General features: G+C 45.7%; 4 non-coding genes and 1 pseudogene across 4 annotated transcripts; all 5 read left to right on the top strand.

Annotated features, from left to right (window-relative positions):
* Nucleotides 1-767: 767 nt before the first annotated feature.
* On the top strand, nt 768-958 carry LOC120984829. The gene has a single exon (XR_005775423.1). It is a non-coding gene; the product is annotated as a U2 spliceosomal RNA (small nuclear RNA).
* Nucleotides 959-1990: 1032 nt separating this feature from the next.
* LOC120984839 lies at nt 1991-2180 on the top strand. Its single transcript, XR_005775433.1, has one exon. It is a non-coding gene; the product is annotated as a U2 spliceosomal RNA (small nuclear RNA).
* Nucleotides 2181-3218: 1038 nt separating this feature from the next.
* On the top strand, nt 3219-3411 carry LOC120984841. The gene has a single exon (XR_005775435.1). It is a non-coding gene; the product is annotated as a U2 spliceosomal RNA (small nuclear RNA).
* An 11947-nt stretch (nt 3412-15358) lies between these two features.
* On the top strand, nt 15359-15543 carry LOC120984772. Its single transcript, XR_005775379.1, has one exon. It is a non-coding gene; the product is annotated as a U2 spliceosomal RNA (small nuclear RNA).
* A 1029-nt stretch (nt 15544-16572) lies between these two features.
* Nucleotides 16573-16714, top strand: LOC120984790 (annotated as a pseudogene).
* Nucleotides 16715-19642: the final 2928 nt, after the last annotated feature.

The following is a 19642-nucleotide window of genomic DNA, read 5'->3' as shown; positions in this document are numbered from 1 at the left end:
GATTGGTTAATTGGCTTATCACCTGAATGAATGGGTTTGGACCTCCCCTCCTCCACGTTTGATTTGGGCCTGTTGTGCACACCTCGGAGGGTTGCTGAGTCGTCTCTGGCAGGCAATTGACCCTTTTTTGTATCAAGTTGGCTGGATGTAACCATTTAGCTTTTGCAGTGCTTCAATAAATGAGTAAAGTTTGCCTGTGTCTCCCTCTTGTGGATCTTTTGAACTGGATTACTTAGTGGCTAAAAAGTAGCCCAGCACTTCCTATGCAGCTGGACCTACCTTGTCTGTTCAATGGACGGAACACTGCGCGTGTCACAAGAGCCTTGTCAGGTCAAGAGGTCAAAGAGGTCAAGTAAGGTCAGCTATTGGATGACATCACAAGGGCCCTGATGGAACACTCAACAATGGTTGCCGTGACATCACAATCAACAATGGTTATCCTTTTTTTTTTTTTTTTTTTTTCCTTTCACTCACTACTATTCCTATCATGCTTTCTGCTTGGCGTGCTTTGGCACCGCACCAGGAATTTCGTGCGAAGAAAAGGCGTGTCCAAAAGTCGCGTGTGGGCGGAGCTATGCAGATAGCAAACACGAAAAGAAGCATGCTGGTGTGACTTCTGTGCGTAGGACGCGCTCTGAACGTCCTCCCGGTTTGTGAGAGAAAGAAGCCTCCCGGACTGTGTATTGGGCTGGGGACAGTAGTCTATTGCCTTCATTAGTGCTCTGCATTGGGGACCATCGGCCTGTACTGCGAACCCTTTTCAGGTTATCGCTTCTCGGCCTTTTGGCTAAGATCAAGTGTAGTATCTGTTCTTATCAGTTTAATATCTGATACGTCCCCTATCTGGGGACCATATATTAAATGGATTTTTCGAACAGGGAGATGGAAAAAGAGCTTGCTCTGTCCACTCCACGCATTGACCTGGTATTGCAGTACCTCCAGGACCGGTGCACCCCTTCTAATCCAGTATGAAAAAACAGAATGAAATTGAAATGGATTGCAAGCATCATCCTTCCAGCCAAGCAAGTGGAAAGTTGTGTGTGTCGTGCCTCCTTCAGCTTCTCCTCTGTCTGCCCAGTCAGTGCAGTGTTGCTTTTTGCATATAATACCTGCATCTAGTCTGTCAATCTCCTAATTGCATCAGCTGTCGGTTGTTTCCAGCACCAAGCAACCCATTCAGCCCCAGTGTCGTCACACACACCCTGGATCCAATTAAGACTGATGATTGGTTAATTGGCTTATCACCTGAATGAATTGTTTGGACCTCCCCTCCTCCACGTTTGATTTGGGCCTGTTGTGCACACCTCGGAGGGTTGCTGAGTCGTCTCTGGCAGGCAATTGACCCTTTTTTGTATCAAGTTGGCTGGATGTAACCATTTAGCTTTTGCAGTGCTTCAATAAATGAGTAAAGTTTGCCTGTGTCTCCCTCTTGTGGATCTTTTGAACTGGATTACTTAGTGGCTAAAAAGTAGCCCAGCACTTCCTATGCAGCTTGACCTACCTTGTCTGTTCAATGGACGGAACACTGCGCGTGTCACAAGAGCCTTGTCAGGTCAAGAGGTCAAAGAGGTCAAGTAAGGTCAGCTATTGGATGACATCACAAGGGCCCTGATGGAACACTCAACAATGGTGCCGTGACATCACAATCAACAATGGTTATCCTTTTTTTTTTTTTTTTTTTTTTCCTTTCACTCACTACTATTCCTATCATGCTTTCTGCTTGGCGTGCTTTGGCACCGCACCAGGAATTTCGTGCGAAGAAAAGGCGTGTCCAAAAGTCGCGTGTGGGCGGAGCTATGCAGATAGCAAACACGAAAAGAAGCATGCTGGTGTGACTTCTGTGCGTAGGACGCGCGGTGAACGTTTTCCCCGGTTTGTGAGAGAAAGAAGCCTCCCGGACTGTGTATTGGGCTGGGGACAGTAGTCTATTGCCTTCATTAGTGCTCTGCATTGGGGACCATCGGCCTGTACTGCGAACCCTTTTCAGGTTATCGCTTCTCGGCCTTTTGGCTAAGATCAAGTGTAGTATCTGTTCTTATCAGTTTAATATCTGATACGTCCCCTATCTGGGGACCATATATTAAATGGATTTTCGAACAGGGAGATGGAAAAAGAGCTTGCTCTGTCCACTCCACGCATTGACCTGGTATTGCAGTACCTCCAGGACCGGTGCACCCCTTCTAATCCAGTATGAAAAAACAGAATGAAATTGAAAATGGATTGCAAGCATCATCCTTCCAGCCAAGCAAGTGGAAAGTTGTGTGTGTCGTGCCTCCTTCAGCTTCTCCTCTGTCTGCCCAGTCAGTTGCAGTGTTGCTTTTTGCATATAATACCTGCACTAGTCTGTCAATCTCCTAATTGCATCAGCTGTCGGTTGTTTCCAGCACCAAGCAACCCATTCAGCCCCAGTGTCGTCACACACACCCTGGATCCAATTAAGACTGATGATTGGTTAATTGGCTTATCACCTGAATGAATTGTTTGGACCTCCCCTCCTCCACGTTTGATTTGGGCCTGTTGTGCACACTCGGAGGGGTTGCTGAGTCGTCTCTGGCAGGCAATTGACCCTTTTTTGTATCAAGTTGGCTGGATGTAACCATTTAGCTTTTGCAGTGCTTCAATAAATGAGTAAAGTTTGCCTGTGTCTCCCTCTTGTGGATCTTTTGAACTGGATTACTTAGTGGCATTAAAGTAGCCCAGCACTTCCTATGCAGCTGGACCTACCTTGTCTGTTCAATGGACGGAACACTGCGCGTGGTCACAAGAGCCTTGTCAGGTCAAGAGGTCAAAGAGGTCAAGTAAGGTCAGCTATTGGATGACATCACAAGGGCCCCTGATGAAACACTCAACAATGGGTGCCGTGACATCACAATCAACAATGGTTTATCCTTTTTTTTTTTTTTTTTTTTCCTTTCACTCACTACTATTCCTATCATGCTTTCTGCTTGGCGTGCTTTGGCACCGCACCAGGAATTTCGTGCGAAGAAAAGCGTGTCCAAAAGTCGCGTGTTGGGCGGAGCTCTAGCAGATAGCAAACACGAAAAGAAGCATGCTGGTGTGACTTCTGGTGCGTAGGACGCGCGTGAACGTTTCTCCCCCGGTTTGTGAGAGAAAGAAGCCTCCCGACTGTGTATTGGGCTGGGGACAGTAGTCTATTGCCCTTCATTAGTGCTCTGCATTGGGGACCATCGGCCCGTACTGCGAACCCTTTTCAGGTTATCGCCTTCTCGGGCCTTTTGGCTAAGATCAAGTGTAGTATCTGTTCTTATCAGTTTAATATCTGATACGTCCCCTATCTGGGGACCATATATTAAATGGATTTTTCGAACAGGGAGATGGAAAAAGAGCTTGCTCTGTCCACTCCACGCATTGACCTGTATTGCAGTACCTCCAGGGACCGGTGCACCCCTTCTAATCCAGTATGAAAAAACAGATGAAATTGAAATGATTGCAAGCATCATCCTTCCAGCCAAGCAAGTGGAAAGTTGTGTGTGTCGTGCCTCCTTCAGCTTCTCCTCTGTCTGCCCAGTCAGTGCAGTGTTGCTTTTTGCATATAATACCTGCATCTAGTCTGTCAATCTCCTAATTGCATCAGTCTCGGTTGGTTTCCAGCACCAAAGCAACCCATTCAGCCCCAGTGTCGTCACACACACACTGGATCCAATTAAGACTGATGATTGGTTTATTGGCTTATCACCTGAATGAATTGTTTGGACCTCCCCTCCTCCACTTTGATTTGGGCCTGTTGTGCACACCTCGGAGGGTTGCTGAGTCGTCTCTGGCAGGCAATTGACCCTTTTTTGTATCAATGTTGGCTGGATGTAACCATTTAGGCTTTTGCAGTGCTTCAATAAATGAGTAAAGTTTGCCTGTGTCTCCCTCTTGTGGACCTTTTGAACTGGATTACTTAGTGCTAAAAAGTAGCCCAGCACTTCCTATGCAGCTGGACTACCTTGTCTGTTCCAATGGACGGAACACTGCGAGTGTCACAAGAGCCTTGTCAGGTCAAGAGGTCAAAGAGGTCAAGTAAGGTCAGCTATTGGATGACATCACAATGGGCCCTGATGGAACACTCAACAATGGTGGGCCGTGACATCACAATCAACAATGGTTAGCCTTTTTTTTTTTTTTTTTATTTCCTTTGCACTCACTACTATTCCTATCATGCTTTCTGCTTGGCGTGCTTTGGCACCGCACCAGGAAATTCGTGCGAAGAAAAGGCGTGTCCAAAAGTCGCGTGTGGGCGGAGCTATGCAGATAGCAAACACGAAAAGAAGCATGCTGGTGTGACTTCTGTGCGTAGGACGCGCGTGAACGTTTTCCTCCCCGGTTTGTGAGAGAAAGAAGCCTCCCGGACTGTGTATTGGGGCTGGGACAGTAGTCTATTGCCTTCATTAGTGCTCTGCATTGGGGACCATCGGCCTGTACTTGCGAACCCTTTTCAGGTTATCGCTTCTTCGGCCTTTTGGCTTTCGATCAAGTGTGGTTGAGAGTCAGGAGGCAGTATTGCAGAGGAAGTCGTGCTCTTGGCCTTGTCTGTATTGACTTGCTGCTATTGGGAGTGGACGGATACTGTGATTCCTTCAGCTGAGGTTCGGGATTTCGCTATTGGAAGAGTGCTGCTGTTTCAGGACGAGGATTCGGGACTTTTTGGCGGACTGGGAGTTGATCGAAATCCTCGCTGAGGGTTTACTTTTTGGAAAAAAGGAGAAAGATTTTGAAGATGGCATTTGTAAGGAGGAACCAAAGCAAAATGATGATCGTCCGGATTTTTTTCAGAGGACTTCGCTTTGAAGGATACTCTTCGTTTTTTTGTTGATCCGGCTTGTGCGATCAGGTAAAGGATTTATCTTTTATTTATCGGGAAATTTTATTGTCCCATCCTGGATATTAAAAAAGAAGATTTTTTTTGTGTTCAAAGTTTTTATTCAAGAGGCATCTATGATGTGACCTGGGATTCAGGTTTTCTTTGTGAAAAAGCCTTTGCCCTTTATGTTACAAATAAAGGGAATCAGGCTCTAAAGGGATAAAAGTCTCCCCATTATTTCAATTCCAATCCAGGATTTTGACTATTCCAAATGTATAGTCCGTTTATTACGGACCAAGAAGTGAGTCCTATCTATACAGGTTCTGGCGAAAAAGTGACCCTAAAGAAATTGGGGGTACACAGATTTCGGAGTATGGAACGGAAAAAGGATTATAATGTAATCTTAAGAAAGACCCATGTGAATTTGGTGGAGTCTGTAGGCTCCTCCGATTGTGTTCATTAATCGGTGTAGAGGCTATCTGTTCTTTACCGGGATGCCCAAATATTGTAGGGCGTGTAGAAGATATGGGCACGAGGAGGTTGCCTGTAAAAGGTGTTCCGAATGTCCAGGAACTAACCATCAGGAAACCGAGTGTCCAAAAAAAAGTGAAGATCAACAACAGAATGGAGAACAACAGCAGAGTGATGGAAGTCAACAGAATGAAGATCAACATCAGAGGGAAGAACATCAACAAACTGATGGTCAGCAACATGTTGAGGTGTTGCGGCAGATTAGAGATCTACAACAAAGTGGGGGTCTAATAAATGAACAACCCCAAGGGAAAGAAGAGATACAGAAGAGAGAGGAGTGGATGTGCCTCAAGGAGTGGTGGATGGTCAAGGAACGGAAGATCTTGTTTCAATGACAGTAGAGGCTGAAGTAAAATGTGTCATGGAGTCCCTGCAAAGTATAGCAGGTCAAAGTGGAGTGCCTTGTGGCCAAGAACATATGGAGATACAAGTAAAGAGCTTAAAAGAGGGTGTGCGAGAAGATGAAGGTGTAGATGAGGGGGAAAAAAATAGAGGTGATGAGAAAAAAAAGAGCAGTGGAGAGGGAAGCGTTTGATGTGTTATCGCCTGTTAGTTCATGTGATTCTGAAAATTTGAAAATTGAGGAGTTTGAATCTGTTACCGACGAGGGCGGGGAGTTAGCCCTATGTTGAATGTAAAAAGATGATAAAGTGTATGTCCCTGAAATTCAGGGGTTTAAGAACCCAAGGAAAAGAGTAGCGTTTTATGATTATTTAAATAACGAATGTTTGATTTCATTTTTTTACAGGAATGTAATATAGAAAAAAGAATGAATTATGATTATTTAAAGAAATTTTGGAAAGGGAAAGCAGTTTTTTTCAGGTGGAAATGAGTTAAAAAGTGATGGAGTTGGGTTTTTGTGTAGTGGCGAATGGAATTATAAATTCGGAAGAAATCTATCCAGGTAGAATTTTGATGGTAGAAGTGGAGAAAGGAGATAAAAAATTAAAGTGTTTTTGTGTGTATGCGCATACAGAAAAACAGAAAAGAAATGAGCTATTCGATATTGTACAACTGTTTATAACCGGAAGTCAACCGATTATTATAGGGGGTGATTTCAATTGCTCGGTAGGAAATAAAAAGGATAGTTCGGCTTCTAATTGAAAGGCTTCATAAATTCAAAGAATCTAAAAGACGTATGGGAGGTATGTGGAAAAAAAGAGTGAAGATGAAATAACTTTGGAGTAATAGGAGGTGTAAATCCAGGATAGATTATTTTTTTATATCTGAGCATTTTAGGGATCCGAGTTTTAAAACAGAAGTAAATTGTTTTTCAGATCATAAATTAATAATAAGTAACTTGGTTTTAGGTGGTATAGAGAATAAAAGAGCAACACACTGGAGTTTGAATGTATCGCTTTTGGAAGATGAAATGATAAGAGAGCAGTTAAGTCTTTTTATAATAAATTAAAAGTAAGCAAGGAGTTGTTTTAATGATATATCAGAATGGTGGGACTTCGCAAAAGAGCAAAATAAAAAGTTTCTTTGTAAAGGTTGGAAAAAGAAAGGCGATGGTTTAAAAAGCGATTATATTCTAATCTAAATGCGAAACTTCAATGTATGTTTTTGCTAAGGAAAAATGGTATAGAGGTTGAGGATGAAATAGAAGAGTTGAAAAAACAGTTAAAAAGGAATCTTAATGATAAAGGGAATGAAATTATATTTAATGCAAGGGTGAAAGTCCTAGAGCAAGATGAAAAGTGTTCTAAGTATTTTTTTAAAAAAATAACGAATAAAAACATTTTATTGAAGCTTTATGAAGGAGAAATAAGTTTAGAAGGAAAGTTAGAGAAGGCAAAGGATTTTTATGAAAATTTATTCTCTGTCAAAAAAATTGATGAGTCCTTGAAAAATTATTTTTTAGAAGAGTTGGATAAAAATTTAATAGAATAGATAAAGAGAGTTTGGAAAAGATTTTACAAAAGATGAGATTGAAAATAGCGATTAAGAGCTTTCAAAACTTGAAAACCCGGGCCTAGATGGATTACCAATAGAATTTTACAAAATTTTTTGGAGGTAATCTCAGAGGAATTTTGGGTATTTTTAAGTATATAGAAAACCGTTTGAAGGTCCCGAGGTCCTGGGAGGAGGGTTTGATTGTTTTATTTACATAAAAAAAGGAGAAAAACATCTTTTAAAAAATTGGAGACCCATAACGTTGTTAAACCACCGATTATAAGGTTTATGCAAAAGTTTTAGCAAATAGGTTAAAGGGGTGTAATAAAACTGTTATAGAGGTAGATCAATCTTGTGCGGTGCTTTGAGAAAAATTAGTGATTCGTTGATTTATTAAGAGATATATTTGGATATGAATGATAGAAATCAAAGTTTGGCTCTTATGTCCTTAGATTTCGAGAAGGCATATGATCGGGTTTGCACATGAGTTTTTATTAGAAGTTTTAAAGAAAATGGGTTGTCCGGAGAAGTTGATTAGATAATTAAATTATTATATGGGAATTGTTTTAGCAAAGTGTCTATTAATGGTTTTTTTATCTGGAAAAATTGCTCTTAAAAGTGGTGTAAAACAGGATGCCCCTTATCTCCAATTTTATTTATTTGCGCTATTGAACCCCTTTGAATGTTATCCGAAAGATAAAGTGGTAATGGTTTTTTTATTCTGGAAGTAGTAAGGAACAAGTTGAAGGTGTTGCGTATATGGATGATATTACTGTGGTTATTAGGGACCAGAGAAGCTTAAATAGAGTACTTAGAATTATTGAGTGGTTTTGTGAAGCTTCCGGTTTTTAAATTAATTTGGATAAATCAGGTCTTTTAGCTACTAGGGGGTTTTAATGTGGAGGTGAATTGTGATTTAAAGAAGGTATCGGAGTTGAAAATTTTAGGGTGTATTTTTTTCAGAAAAATTGTGGAATGTGAAGAATTGGGAAGTCCTTGCTCGAAAGAGTTAAAAAAAAGAATTAGTTTTTGGAAATTGATGGTTTTAACGTTAGAAGGAAAATTTTAATTATTAGACAAGTGCTACTCCCCATGATTGGATATATGGCAGCAATTTTTATCCCACCGTTTAGGATGATGAGGAAAATTATTAAGGAATGCTTCAACTTTGTTTGGGGGTCAAAAATGGAACGGATTAAAAGAGAAGAATTGTATAAACCTAAGGAAAAGGGTGGGAAGAAATTTCCCTGACATTGAAAGTTTGTGTTGATGAAATATCTTGCATATTGTGTTAGTACTGTTTTGGGTCCAGAATCAAAAGTTAAGTCCTTTTCTTATTTATAACTTGGGATTTTATATTAGAAAATACAAAGGTTTAAAGTTGAACTGAGTAGGCCTTATAGATTTTTACCAACAGAACATTATATGGGTTTAGAGTCAACTATTGAGAGAATTTAGATTTCCTGTTTGGATGTTAGTATTTTAACAAATCATAGGAAGATTTTGGGCAGTTTTTTAAGGAAAGAGTTGAAATGAGTCCTGTTAGTTCTTTCTCATATAAAACAGTTAGTGATATTTGGAAAAATATTAACATTCCTGGTGTACAAAATGAACAAAGTGATCTAACATGGTGTATAATAAAAGATTGTTTATTAACAAGAGAGTTTCAACATAGACGAGGGTTAGTAAGATGTGAAAAATGTCCTAGAGATAGGTGCTATGATTGTGAAACACCAATACATGTTTTCTGGAATTGTGACTTTGCAAAAAAAGTGTGGAGAAAAATAAGTCATTTGATAAAAGCAGTAAGCACCTTAAGTCTTTTAGAGTATAAGATAGTATTTTATGGCATAGGAGTTAAAAAGGAAGATTTTAGAGTGGTTTGGTTTATTATATCCTGTGTTAAGCTAGCCCTGTGGAAGTGTAGGAATATTTTGTTGTTTAGAAGAGATGATTTGTCAGTAGAAAGATGTATCAAACTAAGTCTAAATTATTTATATACGTATTTTTGGAAAGATAAAAAAGATTTAGGAGAAGAGGAAGCAGAAAGAATATGGAAACAAAAAAACTGGAATATACTTACTTTATAAATAGTTTCATGTTGTATGTATTTTTTGGTGAAAGACAAAAGATGTTTTCACGATGATGATTTTTTATTCTTAAGATATGAGATCCAAAATTTAAGATAAAAGAATCTGAGTGAAAAAAAAGAAAAAAAAAAAAAAAAATAAAAAAAGACAAAAAATAAAAAAAAAAAAAAAAAAAAAAAAAAAAAAAAAAAAAAAAAAAAAAAAAAAAAAAAAAAAAAAAAAAAAAGAAAAGAAAAAAGAAAAAAAAAAAAAAAAAAAAAACTGTTCTTATCAGTCTGCCTTTTCTTGCCGGCCCAGGTCCTTGTGGGTACCCCCTGCACTCTGCCTTTGAGCATCGTTGATTAAATTCAGCTTCAGCTCACTGCTGCTATTGGGTGTAGGGCTATTCCCCAGGGAACAAGAGTGCTCTGGTCTCCGACCTCCTCTTGGCCTGTGGCTTAATAGTCTTGGTGTACGACGTTAGACAGTGCTTACTTGGATCTAGACAGCCCCGAACACGACAGCTGGAAGAACTTCTCCGACTGCGATCCAGGAGAAGACTCTGCGAGGACTCGACGAGGAACCCCGACGACGAGGACTGAAGACTCCGGCCTGAAGACTCCGGCCTCGGGGGACCTCGACGAGGAAAGAAGCTCGGCGAAGCTCTCCCCGGAAGAAGCTCCGCCCAGCAAGAAGGAAGCCGCAAAGCTCCGCCCCCTGCGGCAAAAGGACGCTTTGCGAAGACACCACAGGAAGAGGGCTAGAAGGAAGTAGCCATGGCCACAACCTCCAAGCCCCCCAAGACCAAGAAGGATGCTGCAGGACCGGCTAAGAAGACCCAAGCCACCAAGCCTCCTGGGCCCTCTGGGGCCGGACCAGACGCCTCTACCCGGCAGAAAGGCGGCGGAAAGCCCGGCCAGGTCGCCCCTTCACTGGAGCCCTGGATGCGGCAGACCGTCGCCATGAAGCTGAAGGAGGTGGATGGAAAGTCCCCGGAGATGACCGAGGAAATCTTCTGCCAGAAGATGCTGGTGGACCAGGGATTTTCAAAGCCAGAGACCCTCAGCGTCCAAGCCTTCATGACCGGGATCTTCTACGTGACCTTCGCGTCAATCAACATCTGTAGAAGATATTGGGAGAAGGTGAAATCGGCGGCATCGGACTCCACATTTTCTCACTTTGTCGGGAATTGCCCCATTCAGAGGGAGGAAAGAAGGATTACGGTGTCTATGAGGAACCCACACACCCCCGGTAAAGACATCACCACTTTCCTGAATCGATTCTGCACAGTGGTGAGGGAACCCACCCACATCCTGAACGGACTCGGCTTCTGGACCGGAAAGTGGTCAGCGGTCGTGAAACTGAACAAGGACGCGACTGCAGAAGACGGCCTCCAGCACCTGCCCCAGTCTTTTTCCCTCGGAAACTCCCACGGCCTCATCTACTACCCGGACATGCCACAATTCTGCAGGAAATGTGGACAGAAGGGCCACGAGTTGAGGAACTGCAAGGAGGATCCCTGCCGAATCTGCCGGGTCACAGGTCACGAGACCAAAGACTGTCCAAAGAAGGTGGCGTGCAACCTGTGCGGGCTGGCCTCCCACGTCTACAAGGACTGCCCAAAGAGGGACCGCACCTGGGCTTCAGTCGCAGCCAGGGCCCCGGCCGCCCGGAACCCCCCACAAGCCGCGGCCCAGGCGGCAACACAGCCCAAAGAGAAGCCATCTAAGAAAGAAGGTAAGCGTGACATCTCCCCCTGCCATGCTCCCAGCCCCCTCCTCCTCCTGCCCAACCGCCCGCCCTGTCGCCACCACCACTGAGGTTATCCACATCCAACCCCCCATTCCTCAGAGCCCCTCCCGTGCCCCCAGCCCAACCCGCCCCGCCGCCACCACTACAGCAGAACTAACCTCTCCTCCAGCTGCTGTAGCCCTCTCTATGGAGGAATTTTCCCCCTCTTGTCTCCCAGATGTCAGTCAGAGGAAAGGAAAGAGAAAGGGTAGGGACAGCCCCACGGCTGACCAATCCAAAAAGAAGATGCTCGAGGTGGAGGACGTGGCCTCAACCAACAAAGAAGAAGAAACAGAACAGCAGATGGAAGAATCGGTGGCCACCACGAGGACCCCCAACAGCAACCCCTCCACATCCCCAGTAGCCTCGACGAGACCGAAGTGGAGGAGATGGTGGCCAACGGGGCAACCGCCGACCCGATGCGGCTACAGATAACTCTGGAAGAGATCGAAGCCGCCTTTGCGCTATTACAGGGGCAACCCCCAGACAGCGGACAAGAAGAAGTAGAGGAACCGCCGGACGACCGGAGTGGTAACTAAGCTGTATCGTTCTCTGCTAACCCTTTTCTTTCTCTTACATGATGGCTAACTTTAACCTTTTTTCCATCAATGTTAGGAGCATTAGAGGATCGGACTAGACGTCAGACGATACTAACCTTTCTTACTTCTCATGGTTGCCGACGTTTACATGTTGCAGGAATGTGCTTTGCCCCCCTCTAGGTCCTACAACCACCTGGCCAGGCAGTGGTCCCATGGCCCCTCCTACTGGTCTGGTGGTGGCAGCTGCAAGTCGGCAGGGGTTGCCATCCTCCTCAGGGGAAACGCGTTCACACTTGACTCCGTCCAGGAGCTCGTCTGCGGCAGGCTTCTTGTCGTAGACGGCTCCTGGGCGGGAGAGCCGGTTAGGCCTCAATCACGTGTACGCCTCCCCTGACAAGGGTGAGCGGACTGGAGTTATTCCAGGCCCTACGACCGCAGCTTGCTACCACCAGGGCCGTAGTGATGGCCGGGGACTTCAACTGCCCGTTAGAGGAGGACGGACGCAGCTCGGGACCTCAAGCAAGCTAGACGTCACTTCCAAACTGCTTATCGAGATGGTGACCGAGGCGTCCTTGCAGGATGTTGTGGGATCCATGGGAACGGCTCCATTAATTATACGTGGTGCCGGCCCGATGGCTCACTCCGTTCTCGGATCGACTTCGTGTTTGCCTCTCGGGCAGTCAGGCAGTGTAGGCACTCTATGGTCCCCTGCTTCTTCTCCGACCACAGGGCCATTCAGGTCCAGGCACCCTAGGCACCCCGGGTTCCCCCGGGCCGTGGGTCCTGGAAGCTGAACTGCGCTCTGCTGAGTCGGGGAGATGTGCTGGCGGAGCTTAGGGATACCTACAATAGCCTGGCGGAACGACAAATGCTTCTTTAAATGTACTAGTGACTGGTGGAGTATGTTAAAGTCCAGTTTCGTTGTTTCTTTCAGGCCAAGCAACAACATCAGGCGTGTGAGAAAAAGAAGGCCTTCAGAGCACTGCAACAGTGAGTTGCGGTCCCTGCAAGATCTTCACCGGTGCTGCTGGGACGTAGGGGAGGACCTGGATAAGACCAAAAAGAGCCTGAAAAGGCACTTTGAGGAGGAATCCAGACGAATCGTCTTCCGTTCCAAAGTGGAAAACCTGGATAAGGATGAGAAGTGTAACTCGTTCTTTTTCAGGAAACTCCATGCCGGCCACACGCCCCTGAACGAACTCCGAGACAAAGACGGCAACATGCGCTCGGGGAAGGAGGAAGTAATGGGAGTCGTCACAGACTTCTACAGCGACCTCTACTCCCTGAGGAACACCGACCAGAAGGCCGCCGATAAATTCCTGTCAGGTATCACTAACCACCTTGATCCTGCAGGTACGGAGGCCATGGATGACCCTCTGACGGTGGGGGAGGTGCTCTCTGCCGCTAGATCCTTTAGGCCCGGCAGGACCCCGGGCAGTGACGGCCTCCCAGCAGAGCTCTATGTAGCGCTGGGGGACCTGATCTGTCCGGGACCTGTTGGAACTCTATGGGGAGATGGTGGTGGAGGGTACAATGCCCCCATCCTTGAGGAAGGAATGATCACGATACTGTATAAGCGGAAGGGGGAGAGATGTGACCTGAAAAACTGGCGTCCCATCTCTCTCCTGAACGTGGACTACAAGATCCTCGCCAAGGTACTGGCAAATCGGCTGAAGGTCGTCATCGGCGGAATCGTCCACCCCGGACCAGACCTGCGCATTCCAGGCCGCAGGATCGCAGACAGCCTCCCTTGTGAGAGACACGGTGCACTACATCCAGGACCCGCCGTGTTCATTGCCGCCCTGGTCAGCCTGGACCAGGAGAAGGCATTCGACCGGGGTCTCTCACGAATTTATGGGCAAGGCGCTGCGCAGGCTAGGTCTGGGCAGGAGGTTCTGTTCTTTTGTTGACCTGATGTACTTTTGACATTTGCAGCACGGTGTTGGTGAACGGCTGGAAGACCGACCCCTTCCCTGTCCTCTCCTGGGTCAGGGCAAGGCTGCCCCTCTTTCACCTCTCCTTTTTGTTTGTGTTATAGAATCCTTCGCGGAGGCTATCCGACAGAACGGGGAGATCAGAGGGATCACCGCACCAGGACCTGGACACTACGAGGTCAAGTGCTCGCTGTACATGGACGACGTGACCGTCTTCTGCGCTGACCAGCGTTCGGTGACTACACTCGTCCAGACCTGCGAGGAGTTCGGACAAGCTTCAGGGGCCAAAGTCAACTGCGGCAAGTCAGAAGCCATGCTCTTCGGGGACTGGCAACTGGCCTCTTCTGCCCCCTTCCCATTTACCATCAAACCAAACTTCATCAAAATTCTGGGAGTCTGGTTCGGGAAGGAAGGCGCAGCCCTCAAGTCTTGGGAAGAACGCTTGGCCAAGGTGAATCAAAGAATCGGACTGTGGAGCCTTAGACACCTCACGATCGAAGGTAAAGCACTCGTCCTGCGAAATGAAGTTTTGCCTGTGCTCCAGTACACCGCACAGGCATGGCCCCCTCTTGCCACGTTTCCAGGGGCCATCACCAGGACAGTGTTTCGCTTCATCTGGGGATCTAAGATGGACAGAGTGAAACGAGCCATCATGTACAAAGAGCCCCGCAAGGGCGGAAAGGGCATACCGGACCTGCCCACTTTACTGCGGATTGCCTTTGTTTGTGACAGCGTTCGTCGGACTCTAAGAACTGCTAACGGCTCTGCGGGCAAGGCTATGTCTCGCTTTTTCCTCCTGCCCCTCTGGAGGGGTCTGGGCTGGGACAAGTGGGACAGCTCCATCCCTTACAACTGGCACGCTCCCTGGTTCTACGGGGACGTCGTCAGGTTTGTGAGGGAACACCAGCTGGAGGGCCTTAAACCCGACTTGTGGAAGCCAAAAACTATCCACAAACTCATCAGAGCAAAGGACGTGGTCGAGTCAATTCCAGGGATCCAGGACGACACACTAGAGACAGTTTGGACTAATGTGTCGTCAAACAGGTTGACTAACGGGCATAAGGACTTGTCATGGATGGCCATTCAGGGCGGACTGCCAATCCGGTCATTCATGCATGCCCGTAACCTGTGCAAAACCCGGTACTGCCCCAGGTGCCCTTTCGTGGAGGAAACATCTTACCACCTGTTTTGGGAGTGCCGCTTTGCACAGCGCCTGTTGGATGCCCTGGAACATGAACTCAAAGACTCAGTGCCCAGGAACGGCCTGCAACACACTTCGGTGCTGTACGGACTATTTCCTGGGATTCATACTGTTGGAGCCATCCAGGAGGCCTGGCGCCTTATGAACTGTTTTAAGGACGCTATTTGGTTTGCTAGGAACCGGCTCATTCTCAGGAGGGAGAACAAGTCCGTCCAGGACTGCCGCAGACTTATCCATAGTATGCTGCAGGACTACAACATCTCGGACGTCGACGAAGAAGAAGAGGAATAAACCCCTCTCCTTCCCCCTCTCCCCCCGTTTGTATTTGTCCTCTCAATAAAGCTAAGGGCATGTGATCCCCCCCTCCCTATCCCCTCCTTCCCACTTCCCCTTCCCTCATCACTGTCTAAATGCTTTGTTGGAAGGTTTTGTGATTGAATAGGTATGCTAGTGTAGCATTCATTGCGATGTATAGTGTAGGCTTTACATAACAATGCCATGCTCGCAAAGACGACTGTAAGTAATTTATTATGTACTGTTTCATGGCCTGTGCTGCGTCACAGTACTAAAGTATGTATGTATGATGACTGATCGTAATAAAGACGTTTCAATCAAAAAAAAATCTGTTCTTATCAGTTTAATATCTGATACGTCCCCTATCTGGGGACCATATATTAAATGGATTTTTCGAACAGGGAGATGGAAAAAGAGCTTGCTCTGTCCACTCCACGCATTGACCTGGTATTGCAGTACCTCCAGGACCGGTGCACCCCTTCTAATCCAGTATGAAAAAACAGAATGAAATTGAAATGGATTGCAAGCATCATCCTTCCAGCCAAGCAAGTGGAAAGTTGTGTGTGTCGTGCCTCCTTCAGCTTCTCCTCTGTCTGCCCAGTCAGTGCAGTGTTGCTTTTTGCATATAATACCTGCATCTAGTCTGTCAATCTCCTAATTGCATCAGCTGTCGGTTGTTTCCAGCACCAAGCAACCCATTCAGCCCCAGTGTCGTCACACACACCCTGGATCCAATTAAGACTGATGATTGGTTAATTGGCTTATCACCTGAATGAATTGTTTGGACCTCCCCTCCTCCACGTTTGATTTGGGCCTGTTGTGCACACCTCGGAGGGTTGCTGAGTCGTCTCTGGCAGGCAATTGACCCTTTTTTGTATCAAGTTGGCTGGATGTAACCATTTAGCTTTTGCAGTGCTTCAATAAATGAGTAAAGTTTGCCTGTGTCTCCCTCTTGTGGATCTTTTGAACTGGATTACTTAGTGGCTAAAAAGTAGCCCAGCACTTCCTATGCAGCTGGACCTACCTTGTCTGTTCAATGGACGGAACACTGCGCGTGTCACAAGAGCCTTGTCAGGTCAAGAGGTCAAAGAGGTCAAGTAAGGTCAGCTATTGGATGACATCACAAGGGCCCTGATGGAACACTCAACAATGGTGCCGTGACATCACAATCAACAATGGTTATCCTTTTTTTTTTTTTTTTTTTTCCTTTCACTCACTACTATTCCTATCATGCTTTCTGCTTGGCGTGCTTTGGCACCGCACCAGGAATTTCGTGCGAAGAAAAGGCGTGTCCAAAAGTCGCGTGTGGGCGGAGCTATGCAGATAGCAAACACGAAAAGAAGCATGCTGGTGTGACTTCTGTGCGTAGGACGCGCGTGAACGTTTTCCCCGGTTTGTGAGAGAAAGAAGCCTCCCGGACTGTGTATTGGGCTGGGGACAGTAGTCTATTGCCTTCATTAGTGCTCTGCATTGGGGACCATCGGCCTGTACTGCGAACCCTTTTCAGGTTATCGCTTCTCGGCCTTTGGCTAAGATCAAGTGTATGTGTTTCTAATTCTGCACTTGGTCTTAGCTGAGGGTATTCGGGTACCCCTCCCCTCGGCCTTGTGGGTTCGCCCGGGTTTATAGCCCGGGCTTCACCCACCTGCTGCTATTGGGGGGAGGACTTAGTCCCAGGGTAACGAGTTGCGATCCCCCGGCCTTCTGGTAGTTTTATACTTACCAGGAGGTGCAGCCTCGGTACGACGTTGCGACCATGGATGGCGATCCCGGCTCCGTGCCGGAATACGCCAGACTGAAAAACTCAGTGAGGATTTTCCTCACTGGAGGCGTCCTTATGGACAAAAAGTCGGAATCGTTGCGATATGTTGTGGATACGGTGTTGGGAGATCTCTTGCATGTCCGGAGGAATGAGATTCTCGCCATACAAGATTACCCCAAGCGAGCCATTTATGATGTTACTCTGGCGGGAGACGGCATTTTCCGTGATGCTTTAAAACAAGCTGAGAAAATAAAGGATGATCCCAGGCTTGGGCGTACCCGTATCATTGAGCACGCTTTCGACGAGAAAAAGCTCGTGGTGATTAAGATGTATTCCCCTTATGTGGACCAGAAAGAACTGGAGAAGTTTTTATCCTTGTATTTTAAGGAGGTCCAATTTATGGGGAAGGTTATGAACGAGTGTGGAATATGGACATCCAAATGGAAATTTTTAGTGACTTTTATTAAAGATGCCGCCTTTTCCTCTGGAATTAAATTACCACCTGCCCGTTTTAAACTAGGTCAAATTAATGGCGACCTCTTCTTTACGGGAATGCCTAATTTCTGCAAATTCTGTGGGGTATACGGACATACAAATGAGAATTGTGATGCCCAGTGTAGGAATTGTGGAGCACTCAACATAGTAACAAGGAATGTCCCAATGCAAAAAAATGTACATTTTGTCAACGCACTGGGCATCTATACAGATTTTGTCCCCACAGAAAGGATGAGCGACCCAAGACGCCCCCACAGGAGTCAGCTGACCAGACCCGCCCTCAAGGAGAGGAACAGGCAATGGAAGCAGAGGTAAGGCAGGAGCCCGAGGCCCCTGATGCAAGTGATGCGGGGGCCAAGGCGGATGATATGGAGCAGGATTGCTCGGGTGATCCCACAGATGCGAAGGAGAGGCGGAATGCCAAGCGCAAAGCGGAGATAGTGGCAAGGCTCAAAAAGTCTGGAACTCCCCAAAAGAGCGGTCGTTCAGGGGAGTCCAGACAAACTCCGCAATCTGGGTCCCCTAAGCCTGATGACGATCCGGAAGAAGGTGTGTGGGAGATCCAAGGGAAAAAGAGGCGGGGAAAAAAAGGGCGCTCTCCGGATAGGGAGAAGGAGGAGCCGATGGAAACGTCCGGCCATCAAGATCAGGCGGACGTGGCTCCTCCGGCTGCCCCCCCCCCGCCGGATAAGGTGGTTGGGGAGGCGAGTGCCTCCCTGGAGGCGTCCGATTCCCTGCCTTGTGCGCAGCATTCCCCTGAGAGGCCTGGGACCTCCCAGAGCCTGGGGGGAGCAACGGATCCAGTCGGAGACCCACCTGACGCAAACGATGAGGATCTAAATGGTCAAGGTATGGGGACCCAGGTGAAGCTATCAGAGGCTGGCTTGCCTGATTACCCGAGCATGACTGCAGGCTCCTGCCTGAGTGATGGAAGTTCCTCTCCGGAAGGTTCCCTTATAACGATTGGGTCAGAAGAGGGCGGGAATGGAAGTGTAAATGAGTTTTCTGGGCATGCTGACTCTTCCTAATGAATATCATGGATGCCGAAATAAAGGGAGTTTCCCTCAATGTGAGGGGCGTCAAGTCTAAACATAGACGGGTTGCTCTTTTTAATTTTTTAACCACAATGACAGCATCCGTGTTTTTCTTGCAGGAATGTGGCATTCCCCATACAAGCTCATACAAAAGCTATAAAGAAGATTGGCAACACGGACCATCCATCTGGTCTGGATCCAATGAGTCCAGATCAGGTGGGGTCGCCATACTTTTTAAAGGGAACGTTTTAATTGATGATTTTAATGAAATTTTACCAGGTAGGATTTTATTGGTCAAAGCTTTTATCAATGGTATTAAATGGCAGTTTTTAAATTTTTATGGTTCTCCTGATAAGAACGAAAGAGCTGACATGCTAGAAATTTATCTGTTTTTATCAATACCTCTGAACCATGTGTTGTTGCAGGAGATTTTAATTGTATTATGAAGGGGGAACGTCGGCAAACTTCATCTACCAGCAGGAATTATGATAAAACCTCTGGGATGTTGAAGAATCTGGTTGATGATTTTAAACTCCTTGACGTCTATAAAGAATGCAATAAAGATGCCCCAGAGGTTGCCGGCGTTACCTGGAGTAATGTCAACTGCAGTTCTAGAATAGATTTTATTTTTTGTAATGATCAGCTACTGCCTTTTAAATGCGAGCTTTTAACCAATGTTTTTTCCGACCACAAAATCTTATTATTTATTATTAAACATAATTTTAATAAGGTTCCTGGTAAAAAATCATGGAAATTGAACGTTTCTCTTTTAGACGATCCACAGACTATTATTGATTTTAAAAGTTTTTATACAAGATGTAAACGGGTAAGGAGTCCAAATATCTCTATTAGTAGCTGGTGGGAAAAAATGAAGAAAAAAATAAAAAGTTTCTTCATAAATAAAAGTACCCAGAAAGCAAGAGAGAAGAAGGACTCCTTTAAAGATCTTAATACCCGTTTACAAACCTTGTATAAATTCAGAGACAATGGTATGGATGTGAAGAGTGATATAGAAAATCTTAGGAAAGAAATTACAAAATGTATAGAGCAAAAAGGGAAAGAATTAATTTTTAGATCCAGAGTGAGGCATATCGAAGAAAACGAAAAATGCTCTAGATACTTCTTTAAAAAAATTAATAACAAAAAAGAAGCTATTAATGAAATAGACGGAATTAAGGAAATACAAGGCATTTTACATAAAGTACATTGTTTTTATTCTGAACTTTTTAATGTAAAGTCTGTGGATCAGTCTATTTTACAGGACTCACTGAAGGAGATCACTGCGGTTT

This window comes from Bufo bufo, unplaced genomic scaffold (assembly GCF_905171765.1).
Source record: "Bufo bufo unplaced genomic scaffold, aBufBuf1.1, whole genome shotgun sequence".
Lineage (NCBI taxonomy): Eukaryota > Metazoa > Chordata > Amphibia > Anura > Bufonidae > Bufo > Bufo bufo.
Note: the sequence above shows the minus strand (reverse complement) of the source record. Positions and strands in the feature narration are given on the sequence as shown.